At 37.5% G+C, this 13,002-nt stretch overlaps 1 protein-coding gene and 1 non-coding gene across 2 annotated transcripts in view; one reads left to right on the top strand and one right to left on the bottom strand.

Annotated features, from left to right (window-relative positions):
• The window catches only part of DKK2 (dickkopf WNT signaling pathway inhibitor 2), a 102,755-nt gene that overhangs the window by 43,402 nt on the left and 46,351 nt on the right, over positions 1 to 13,002 (top strand). The gene's annotated exons all lie outside the window — the stretch shown is intronic.
• On the bottom strand, positions 5,981 to 6,095 carry LOC123596522. Its single transcript, XR_006711699.1, has one exon. It is a non-coding gene; the product is annotated as a U5 spliceosomal RNA (small nuclear RNA).

Here is a 13,002-nt window from a genome sequence, read left to right on the forward strand (position 1 = left end):
CTTAACTAACCCCAGAAATAGTAGTATTTCTGCTACTACTTAATGTAAATCTTTCATCTAATAATATGGTGATTTCAGGATTTAGGGCAGACCAGCATTATACATGTAACTGTGGATAACAGGATCAATTTGTTCAAGCTGAGATAATCTTGTTACATTTACCGGTAAGAATTGTTGGTGTTTCATAACCTGCTGCTTATCTTGGAACTCTGAGGAAAGTTTGGCAAGTGACTTAGATTCAAAATCTGGTCACCTTGCTGGCTCCATGGGATCAGTTTAGAGTTTAGTGTTAGGATGGAAACAAAATGGAATGATGCAAGGTTCATGGAAACAAAAGGAGAGAGGCTCCAAGTGGCAAAGGGAGTGAGGGAATTAATTGTCACTGGAGTTCAGGGTTTGGAGCTGAGGATGTTGGTCAAATGGTTATGAGGGCTTTGAAAAGTTAAAGCCCCAATGATGGGTAGAATTTGGAGAAGTACAGATTAGGAAACGTAGTATTCTGATGTGTATGTGTGTGTGTGTGAGAGAGAGAGAGAGAGAGAGAGACAGAGAGAGAGAGAGAGAGACAGAGAGAGAGGGAGAGAAAGAGAGAGAGAGAGAGACAGGTCAGGCCAAAAAACAAAAACAAAAAAAACACAAAAAAATCAGTATGGAAGAAAAGCACTCTAGCAAATTGAGCCTGTGTTCTAGGGATTGCAATCACTCGACCTGGCTTCATGGAAGTGCTTGCATGAAACCAGACAAGTAGGTTAAAATCAAGTTATGGGGTTCTTTGAAGGCCAGGCCAAAAGAGAGCCCTTTAGGTTCTTGAGCAGTGGGATGACATAAAAAACAGTGTCTTAGGAAGAATCACCTAGTGGTTCCAGGTGGGGTTACCTGGAAAGAAAGAGAGAAGGCAGAAGGCCATGCAGCTGGCTCAGGTACCAGAGCAGCATGATGAAGACATGTATTCATATTGCAGAGGAATGGAACTAAAAGAAAAGGTTTGAAAGATTTCTGAGTATAAGGGTGAAGACAGCCATGAGAGATTGCAGGTGTACAAACCTGGATGAGTCCTAAAATGGAGGCTGAAATAATTGAATCTGAACCTCACTTTATATGTTACATCAATTTTGTCAACATACTGAATAATTATACTATTAATATATATAAGGTCATTGTTTCATATCAAAAAAGTAACATCTCAATAATTGTAGAATTTCTTTTCACAAAGGAGGTTTCCTAATCAATTGCAAAAAAAAGAAATGTGCTCTCTGATAATTTGTGAGGCCACATTAACTGTTTTACCCAAGTGTTTATGCACCATGGATTATATTGGAAGGGCATTTTTCCTCTGTATAAATTCTATACTCACATAGGACAAAATTTTTTAATCTAGAAAAGAATCTGATGCCTTTCCTATTTAGCATCCTACCTTCAAAGTCTGTGCTACAGATTTCAGCTTCCTTGTGGTCATTTTCTTCCTATATGTGCAGAAGGAAAAAACAAAAAGGAGACAGACCTTTTTTAATTTAAGCATTGGATACATTTTCCCCTTCTTTCTGATCCCTCATCAACCTATTCAGTGCCCTGGGAGGCAGACCTGCAAGAAGTGTGTCATGGGCACCCTTGCCTGTGGTTCCCAGTTGAGTTTGACCATCAGAAAGGAGTAGCAGGAGACTGAATGATGGGAGGAGTTTCAGTGGTATGTTGGAAAGAGCCAATTTTGCCAAGTCCGCTTTCAGTGACATCATGTTGTCAGTGTGCAATCAGCCGTGATAGGAGAATTTATACCATGGAAATGAGCAAATATTATAAATCAGGGTTTTCAGTGTTGGAAAATCAGGTTACCAGCATACCACTAGAAGAGTGTGGGTCCAGGTATTTATACTTTTCATTCTTTCTGTTTCCTAGCCATCTAAATTGACTATGTACCTCAACCAAAGGTGTGTGGAGGGGACTCTCTCCATATACCAACACTATTCCAGCTTCTGTAACAAGTGCTTCCTCTTCAGGCTTACAGGAAATAATGGTTTCCTGCTCTGCTCACCTCAGACTACTATACCACTTTTTGTTTCTCTAAACCTGCAGCATCCAATATGGTAGCCACTAGCTACATGGGGCTATTGGCCACCTGATGGTGTGACTAACATAATAGGATAACTGATGAATTTATGTTTTTATTTTATTTGGTTACGATTAACTAATATTAAAATTTTAGAAACAAACAGTATAAAACATTTTTTCATTAAATACAACCTTGTTGTTTTGGTAGGACTTCATTTTACTTGAGACATTATTTGAACTGAAATAGGCTTAAATATATAATTCACACCAGATTTCAAAGACTTCACATGAAAAAAGAGAAACACATGTAATAACTTCTTTATATTTATTACATATTAAAATAATATTTTGGCTATGTTGGGTTAAACAAAATTTATTATTAAGAATAATTTTACCTGTTTCTGTTCACTTTTTTAATGTGGTTACTAAAAAATTCCAAATAATGCCTCCTGCTATTGGCCTTTTCTTCTCTAAACCTTGCCCACACTACTGAATATAGCCCTTTTTTATTCTTTTCAAATACACAGTTTAAATATACCATCAGTTTCTGACTGTTGGACCCAACTAATACCACCCTGCCACCAAAACAATAAAAAATAAAAGAAAGAAAGAAAGGATAAAGAAAGAAGGAAAGAAGAAAGAAAATTTTAAAAATCTGTGATTAATTCATTTTATTCTTTATGAGCTAAATTACCACTCTATTTTTTAAATTATTTTAGAGAGAGAGAGAGAGAACACAAGTAGGAGAGGGGGCCAGAGGGAGAGAGAGGCTCCCTCTCAAACAGGCTCCATGCTTAGTGTGGAGCCTGATGCAGGGCTCGATCCCATGACCCTGGGATCATGACCTGAGCCAAAATCAAGAGTCGCTAAACCAACTGAGCCACCCAGGTGCCCCAGAACTCTGTTTTTTAAAGACAAAATAAACAAGTTTGTTTGGAGGAATATTTTTAGTGGGCACTATTAGCTAGGTGACACTTAGCTTCTAACGATGTTTCCTAAACAATTTTTATGATGTGGTCTAGTGGAGTAATCCTCAAAAATGTTTCCCAAATGTCAGGAAATATTAATAATGCTGAGTAGCTATCATATGCTAGACAATTTTTGGATAAATTGTTTAATTCAACTCTCTCAACAATCCTGAGAGAGAGGACTGTTTTGAGATACCCTCATTTTACCTACCAGGAAACTGAGGCATGGAGAAGTTACTTGCCCACGGTTGGTAAACATGGAGGCCAAAATCAAGCCCAGATTCCTTGATCTTTATAGCCCAGGATCACTCTAGCACACCAAATAAGAGTTACTCCTTACTCTACGGCATCTTAAAATTTGGAGGGGCAAGTTGTTGATTATACTAGGTCTTGATCTTTAAGCTTTCCTTGCAATGTAGATGGTCTTTAGCCTCCTTTTCCCTCTTACCCAACCTCGCAGACCACATTGCACTTCTTTTGCCCCAAGGGGAACTATTTTCAAACAGCCCTAGGAAAGACCATAGCTCACAATACTTCCATGAAAAGTTGCGTCTAGGGGTGGCTTGTCAGGTCACTTGCAGGAAGGAAGAGCCAGAGGTTTGGTGAAATAAATCAGGCCAATTTGCATTCTGCTGAGTCCAGCCCCATCCCCAGCCACTATCTCATCCCCTCCTGCTCTTGATCCTTAATCAGAGTCCTATGTGGACCCTTAGTCTTGCTTCCCTTTAATGACAATGGAAAAGGGTGTAACAGAGGCTCAGAGATGGAAAACTGTGCCCAAGTCACAAAAGAGACAAAGGTCTTCCATTTGGGGTTGAAGATGTCACAGTGCTGCCTCCTGTTCATATTTTCAGTCTATGCATAATTTGATCCTCCTGCACTGACTCCAACTTACAGTGTAATTCTTATTGGGAGTTTTAAAGTGATGTTTACACACATGTTAGCACTTGTTGCCCTGGACTTCACGTATCCTCCCTTGCTAAATGGGTGTGAAATAAAAATATTTTTTTAAATGGAGGTAGGGACTGTACTTGAACCCATGTTAATTCCGGAATTGTGCACAGCTGTGTGACATTAAACTCTAAAAAGGAAATTATAGGAGCCTACAGGATCACTGCAAAGTTGGTTATGGTTTTGGACTTCTTATTTAGTGCAAGAAATCCTTTGGGTGCATAATAAATACCGACCATCTGATTAAATGTAACAAAGCAAGGGATGCTTCCCCTTCTACCCATTTTACTGTTTAGCCTGATCTAGGATGACTGTGTGACCACCTAGATACCTTCTCATCTAAGCTCTTCTGAAGATGAAAATAGAGGTAATGTTACCTAGGATTAAAAGCTGAGCTAAAATGAGGCAGTTGTGAGTTTAGCCATGTTACTTAAATGCTGCAGGATGGTGGGCTAGCTCCTCTTGACACCCCAATTTCCTTATCTGCAAAAAGAGGGTAGTGTCATATCAGTTAGGGTTCTTCAGGTGCAAGCAACAGAAACCAACTCTTAAGTAACTGACACAAAATATTTTTTTAAAAGGGAACTTATTGTTATAATACGAGGTAGCTGAAATAATCCAAGGAAAGAATGAATTAGGCCTCAGAAGAATATGAAGTGATGGAGTGCCAGAGGTCTGGAAAGCAACACTTTGTGGGCATTATTAGGGCACCTCGACCAGAATGGGAGAACTCTTACCTAATTTCATCCTTTGGCCTTTCTACTCAAGATGCAAATTCCCAGAAAGAGTCTGCAGGGTCTGGTTGGGGTCCTGCATTCCTTCCTTTGGCCAAGGGAGGGCAGGAGAAAGTAGGGTGTCCTGACCAACAAACTGCAGTAAGAGAGACTGAGTTCTTATATAAAACATCAGGGTGCTGTTACCATGGAAAGAAATGTGGTATTAAGCAAGCAAGAGAAATGAAGTGCCTTACAGACTCTTGACTTATAGAATCATTATGCCATTCAAATGAGATCATTGACTTAGGTACACACAGTGACAGTACATATAAGTTGTCGATTAAGATGATTTAAAAATTGTTATTAAGAAAGAACTCATAATCCAGTATACTCTACTAAGAATGATCATGTTTTCAAAGAGCGTATTTTATACACACACACACACAGACACACACACACACAGTAGTCCCTTAGATTTTACTAATGGGACATTGTAGCAATTTGCTATCTAACTAGATGGAGATACAGGGAAAACAAAATAAGTAGTAATTATATCCCAAATAGTTAGCATGCAATTATTTAATTCAAAAAACTGCCTTTGCTATTTCAAACACAAGCCAACAATAAATCCCACGCCATCTATTTTAGTTATGGTAAATCATAGTCGTATGTGGTCATGATTATGGCTAATTGTGGGATAAAGGATTTAATTTTAGAGTATGAACGAAGTACACTCTTGTTGACATTTATGCATGACAGTCTGAGAACAATAGGGGAAGAGCTAACAGCTATGTGATATAAATTCCCCAACAGGGAGAATAATAAAGAACATTTGAATCAATGATTCTGATTCTTAATGATGGTACTGATGATTCTGGAAGCTTGAACTCTCCATATTTAGAATATACCAGCTGCTTCAAATTAGAGAGACTGTAGACTCTTCTGACACGGGTTCATTGTTGTATGTGTGTGTGTGTGTGTGTGTGTGTGAGTGTGTGTGTGTGTGTAAATTAGTCTCACTGATATGTGCAAACAGAAAATCTAGAATACTTGCTTTCCTGAAATAGTTTATGGAGGAATATATTCTGTGGTACATTGCTATGCCATGCTAAGATTGGTAATGTGCATTGAAATTTGTAACTTTTTAAAGAACCTTAAGAGAGAATCTAGTAACATTTGGCCTCAAATTGCTTGGGACTGCATGACATCAGGAACTTAAAAGGAACCAACTCTGATTTTTTTTTATTTAAACTTCTGCTTTCACTTCACAACAATGTCTCCCATTAAAACTAAACAATTAGCGCTGTCAAAGCAAGGCCTCAAACAATTAACATAAGACTCAAAGTTATTTCCCTCATCATAAATCTTCAGTAACAGGCAAAATATGTATACAATATGAAGAGGAACAGAGTATGCCCTCTGCTTCCATAACACATCCCCATTAAGAAAAACTCATCTACACTGACAGTAGGTATTTAGTGTCACAATATAGCTCCTGCAAAAACTTTTCAGGGAATTCTGTAAATAAATATGAGTTGAAAGAAATTTAAAATAGTACCATTTTATAATTGTACTGTGTGCAATACACTGTGGGTATTAAACTGAATCTGAGTCACCACCCTTTCCATTATGGGAAGTTCTTAAAATTCACACAGTGCCTCCATTAGGGGGTGAAGGGGAGGAGACTTAGCTAACGGCTCAGGTTGTGTCCCCATCAGAGACTCAGGTTGAATTTGTATATTTGTATATCTGACTGAGATTTCTTTCCTTCCTTCCATCCTCCTTCCCACTCTCCCTTTCTCTCTCTCTCCCTCTCTCTTTTCGTTCTTTCTTTTGGTTAAACGTGATATTGTAGAATCACATGCAATTGTAATAAGTGACATAGAGAGATCCAGTGGACCTTTTGCCAAGTATCCCCCAGTGGTAACATCTTGCAGAAGTATAGTGCAATACAACCAGGGTTTGACATTGATGTGAGTCAAGATACAAAACATTTCCATTCTGCAATTATCTATCATGTTGCCTTTTATAGTCCCGGATACTTCTCTCCTGCCCTAATTTTGTCACTTTACGAATGTTTCATAAACAGGGGCACCTGAGTGGCTCAGTCAGTTAAGTGTCCAGCTTCAGCTCAGGTCATGATCTCAGGGTTCACGAGTTTGGCCCTGCATCGGACTCTGTGTTGACAGCTCAGGGCCTGGAGCCTACTTCGGATTCTATGTCTCTCTCTCTCTCTCTCTGCTCCTCCCCCACTAGTTCTCTCTCTCTTTCTCTCTCTCTCTCTCTCTCTCAAAAATAAATAAAACGTTTAAACAAAAAAGAATGTTCCTTAAATGGATTCATGCACTGTATGATATTTGGAGACTGGCTTTTCTGACTCAACATAATTCTCTGGATCTTCATTAAGAGGCTGTTGTGTGTATTAATAGTTTATATTTTCATTGCTGGGTAATAGTTCATGGTATGGAATACCAGTTTGTTTAACAATTTACCCATTGAAAGACATCTGGGTTTGTTTCCCATTTTTGTCAGTTAAGAATAAAGCTGCTTGGGAATGCAAGCTGGTGCAGCCACTCTGGAAAACAGTATGGAGGTTCCTCAAAAAACTAAAAATAGAACTACCCTACAACCCAGCAATTGCACTACTAGGCATTTATCCAAGGGATATAGGTGTGCTGTTTTGAAGGGATACACGCACCCCAATGTTTATAGCAACACTACCAACAATAGCCAAAGCATGGAAAGAGCCCAAATGTCCATCGATGGATGAATGGATAAAGAAGATGTGGTGTGTATATATATATATATATATATATATATATATATATATATATATATAATGGAGTATTACTCGGCAATCAAAAAGAATGAAATCCTGCCAATTTGCAACAATGTGGATGGACTGGAGGGTATTATGCTAAGTGAAATAAGTCAGTCAGAGAAAGACAAAAATCATATGACTTCACTCATATGAGGACTTTAAGAGACAAAACAGATGAACATAAGGGAAGGGAAACAAAAATAATATAAAAACAGGGAGGGGGACAAAACAGAAGAGACTCATAAATATGGAGAACAAACTGAGGGTTACTGGAAGGGTTGTGGGGGGGATGGGCTAAATGGGTAAGGGGCACTAAGGAATCTACTCCTGAAGTCATTGTTGCACTATATGCTAACTAATTTGGATGTAAATTTAAAAAAAATAAAAAATAAAACAAGTTAATAAATAAATAAATAAAAGAAAGAAAGAAAGAAAGATCTCCCACTGACTAATGAATTAAAATACATAAAATATGATTAAATATGTAGGTCATTAAGGTTCTTAAAAAAAAAAAACAAGAGACAATACAAAGGGGGAAAAGAAAGAAAAGTCGTTGTTCACCTTTGGAAGATGCAAGGTCACCAATTCATTATTTTGAAAGCTGGTTAATACAGAATGAATTTATCCACCTTTTCTTGTACCAACGGAATCCCAGGGTAACCAAATATGTCTTGAGAAGTTTCTCCTCATAATTATGTTCTAACTTGTTAAGTGAAAGAGATATAATTAGAATACCACCATTTTGCAGTCCTTAATGAGTTGATAGATTTAGATAATTAATACATGTTTGAGAGGCATCAATGCTTCCTCATGGAAATACATAAAACTACCTCTGAAGTATTTTTGCAAGGAAATATAATCTAAATATGATTAGGTCCATAGATCTAAACTTCCAGGTTTCAGGAAATACAAGAGTCAGAGAGACTCTTGCTGTATGATTCCACAGCAAAATTCAAAATGTCATGAACTCAAACAAATGACTGTTTCTTTAACATATAAATTGTAAAAGAAATAAAAATAATCATTTAAAATTGAGAGACATAAAAAACATATCTACCAATTACAATATGTGAAATCTTTTGGTCTTTTGAACAACTTGAGACAACTGGCAATATTTGAACATGAACTGTGGAGTTTGCTAATATTAAGAAGTTTAGTTTTTTAGTGTGGTAATGGTATTATTGTTTTTAAGACTCTGTCTTTTAGGTATATGTAGTGACTATTTCTGGATAAAATTATATGCGGACCGGGATTTGCTTCAAAATGAAATCTAGAAAGATAAGTATGGATATAGATGAAACAAAATGGTCCTTAAATTGATAATTATTGAGTCTGGGTTAACAGGCATATGACATTAAATTATATTCTTTTTATATACATATCATAATTTTATTTAAAATTATTATGTGTTATATAATATACAACATTATAATTTTATATAATCTCTTTGTATTAGATAGTCTTTATAATAAAATATTTTAATTAAAATATGAAAAAAAGAATAAAGCTGCTACAGATACTTGCATACCAATGTTTACAGCAACTTTTTTTCCAATAGCCAAGAGGTACAAACAACTCAAAAGTACACCAACATATAAATGGGTAAACAAAATGTAGTATATGCATAGCATAAAATATTATTCAGCCTTAAAAAAGAGTGAAATTCTGATACAGGCTACATCATGGATGAACCTTGAAAACATTATGCTATATGAAATGAGCCAGAAACAATAGGACACGTAGTGTATGATTCCACTTACAGGATTACCTAAAATAGGCAAATTCCTAGAGAGAAATAGGAGAGTAGAGGTTACCAGGGATTGAAGGGGAGAGGAAGATGGGGAGTTCTTGTTTAATGCGAATGGAGTTACTATTTGGGATGATGAAAAAATTCTGGAAATGGATAGTGGCAATGGTTGCACAATACTGTGAATGTACTTTATGTCACTGAACTACACACTTAAACATGATTCAAATGGTAAAATTTTATACAATTGCTGTGTAAGCACTTGTACCCAGGTTTTTGTATAAGCAGAAGTCTTCATTTCTCTGAAATAAAAGCCCGGGAGTATAATTGCTGGGTCATATGACAGTTGCATTTTTATCTTTTAAAGACATTGCTAAACTGTTTTCCCGAGTACCGTGCCATTTAAATTCCCATCACCAATGTGTGAGTGATCCATTTTCTCTGCATCTTCACCAATATTTGGTACTGTCACTAATTAAAAAAAAAAATTTTAGCCATTCTGATAGGTGTGTGCTGATATCTCATTATTTTTTTTAAATTTTTTTAACGTTTATTTGTTTTTGAGAGACAGAGACACAGCGCGAGTAGGGGAGGGGCAGAGAGCGGAGAGGGAGACACAGAATCCAAAGCAGCCTCCAGGCTCTGAGCTGTCAGCACAGAGCCACACGCGGGGCTCAGACTCACAGTGAGATCATGACCCAAGCCGAAGTCGGACACTTAACTGACTAAGTCACCCAGGCACCCAGCTCATTGTGGTTTTAATTTACAATACCCTAAGAACTAAAGCTGTTGAATATCTTTTCAGATGCATTCTGTCATCTGTATGTTTTCCTAGGTGAAATGCCTCTTCATGTCATTTGCTTACTCTCAAATCGAATTGTTTGCCTGTTTATTATTGAGTTTTGAGAGTTCTTTTAAAAAAATCTTTTTTTTAATGTTTATTCATTTTTGAGAGAGAGAGAGACAGAGACAGAGAGTGAGCAGAAGAGGGAAACACAGAACTCTAAGTGGGTTCCAGACTCTGAACTGTCAGCACAGAGCCCAACGCCGAACTTGAACCCAGGAACCCTGAGATCATGACCTGAGCCAAAGTTGGATGCTTAACCGACTGAGCCACTCAGGCGCCCCTTGAGAGTTCTTTATATACTCTGTGCACTAGACCTTTGTCACAGATGTAATTTTCACATTTTCTCCTACTCTGTCACCTGTCTTTGAATTTCATAGAACAGAGTTTTAAAAATTGTGATGATGTCCATTTATCATTTTTTTTCTTTCTGTGAATTATGTTTTGGTCAAGTCTAAGAACTCTTTGCCTAGTCCTAGATCTCAAAGATTTCTCCTGCTTTTGTTTTTCTTAGAAGTTTTATAGTTTTATAATTACATTGAAATCTGTGATTCATTTTGAGTTAAATTTTGTATAAGGTGGAGGGGTTCCTGGTGGCTCAGTCTCTTAAGTGTCCGATTTCAGCTCAGGTCATGATCTCATGGCTTGTGGGTTCAAGCCCCACGTTGGGCTATGCTGACAGCTCAGAGTCTGGAGCCTGCTTGGGATTCTCTGTCTCCCTCTCTCTCTTCCCCTTCCTGCTTATAACCTGTCTCTCTCTTTCAAAAGTAAGTAAATATTAAATTTTTTTAAAAATTTTGTATAAGGTGTGAGATTTTGGTCAAGGCTATTATTTTTCCCCCCATGGATATCCAATTGCTCTTGTACCACTTATTGAAAACACTATCCTTTCTCCATTGAATTTTTTTGATTGCCCAAAAATGATTCTCTTTCCTCCCATCCTCCTTTCTTTTTGGCTACTGCTTAACATACTCTACATAATCTCATTGTGGCTGGCTTTTCTTTGTGTAGACTAAGGTCATGGCACCTTTATGCTATGAACTTGGATGCTCAACATGTACATGGAAGGCATAAATTTACATTTTCTTCCATATTTACAAAATAACCACACCAGCATATTACTGGTCCAGTTATGTACTTTCGTAGTTGTCATGTTTATTAATGTGCAAAAGAGAGAAGGAAACAAATAGTACATTTTAGTCCTCCCTTTGTTATACAATGTACCCAGTGTCAACAGCACCAATTAGTCTTGGTTTATTCCTGTGCTGCCATATTAGGAAGCCTAGAAACTAGGGAATGAGGCACAGGAGACTTTCCAGTCAACAAAAGTGGTGATGAGAACAGTAACGTATGCAAACAGATCCTGTACCTTCCACTGTCCTTCTCTCTCTCTCTCCCTCCCTGAACAAAGTAGACAGATCTTCGCTTTTGAATAAGGTTTTGAATATTTATTGTGTAGGTTGTAATATAAGAATCACAAAATGTGTCATTAGAGTGATATTTGTGTTGAAATTGTTGATAATAATTCATTGATTTGCCCCGTATTTATTGAGTATATCAAAATTGCCCTAATTGCTGTTATAACCCTAAAGAAAAAAAAATTGTAAGTTTTGGTGTCCAAGAATTTATAATTTACCTGAAGAGATGAGAATATACCTAAAACATAAATATGTTAAATATGTGCCATATAAAGGGAATGAATGATAAATGATGGTTAAAAACAAAAATAGTTCAGTGAAGAGGAAAAGTCTCTTTGGTTGGGAATGGATGTGGGAAAGTATCACTGAGCAATGAAGATGGGTTTTGCAGTAAACTTCAAAGTGGAGACAGAATTTCAGATAGTTAAAGACCATGAAGGATGCAAAGGACAGTGAAGATGATTACCCTAACAAAGCTTTGGTGTCAAGAAAACAGGGCTCCTCTGTTTGGGGGATGATAGACCAGTTTTGACATTTTGGTTCAAAAAGTAGGAGATTCAAATACAAATAAATGCATGGTAACACAATTTGAATGCAGTGGAAAGATGCCTATTTGTACCTGGACCCTATACTCACAACACCTCCCAAAAACATTCAAAGATTTAGGCTTTAAATAGGATGGAAGAATGTTTTCATTTGTGTAATTGCTTTTAAAGATTTTAGACTGAATAATGGATAAAATGTAGTGGTTGATAAGAAAAATCTTTATTTTCCCAATAAAAGCTAAAAATATTTGTTTGCATAATTTGTCAGCATGAAATCACAATAATTTTGTTGCTAATTCAGTTCACTTTTGAAAAAATTCAGGCCAGGGGCACCTGGGTGGCTCCATCGGCTAAGTGTCCAACTTTGGCTCAGGTCATGATCTCTGGATTGGTGAGTTTGAGCCCCCAGTCCAGGCTCTGTGCTGACAGTTCCTTTGCTATACTCTGATTCTATCCATTTCCCCCATATAGGCTGACTGATAACAGCAGAGTCAATCAACACTTTAAATAATTTTTTTAATATGAAATTTATTGTCAAATTGGTTTCCATACAACACCCAGTGCTCATCCCAAAAGGTGCCCTCCTCGATACCCATCACCCACCCACCCCCCCATCAACTCTCGGTTTGTTCTCAGTTTTCTTTTTTAATTTTTTTAACGTTTATTTATTTTTGAGACAGAGAGAGACAGATCATGAATGGGAGAGGGGCAGAGAGAGAGGGAGACACAGAATCTGAAACAGGCTCCAGGCTCTGAGCTGTCAGCACAGAGCCCGATGCGGGGCTCGAACCCACGGACCGTGAGATCATGACCTGAGCCGAAGTCGGACGCTTAACAGACCGAGCCACCCAGGCGCCCCATGTTCTCAGTTTTTAAGAGTCTCTTATGCTTTGGCTCTCTCCCTCTCTAACCTTTTTTTTTGTTTTTCTTCCCCTCCCCCATGGTC

This window comes from Leopardus geoffroyi, chromosome B1, assembly GCF_018350155.1.
Source record: "Leopardus geoffroyi isolate Oge1 chromosome B1, O.geoffroyi_Oge1_pat1.0, whole genome shotgun sequence".
NCBI classification, from domain to species: Eukaryota; Metazoa; Chordata; class Mammalia; order Carnivora; family Felidae; genus Leopardus; species Leopardus geoffroyi.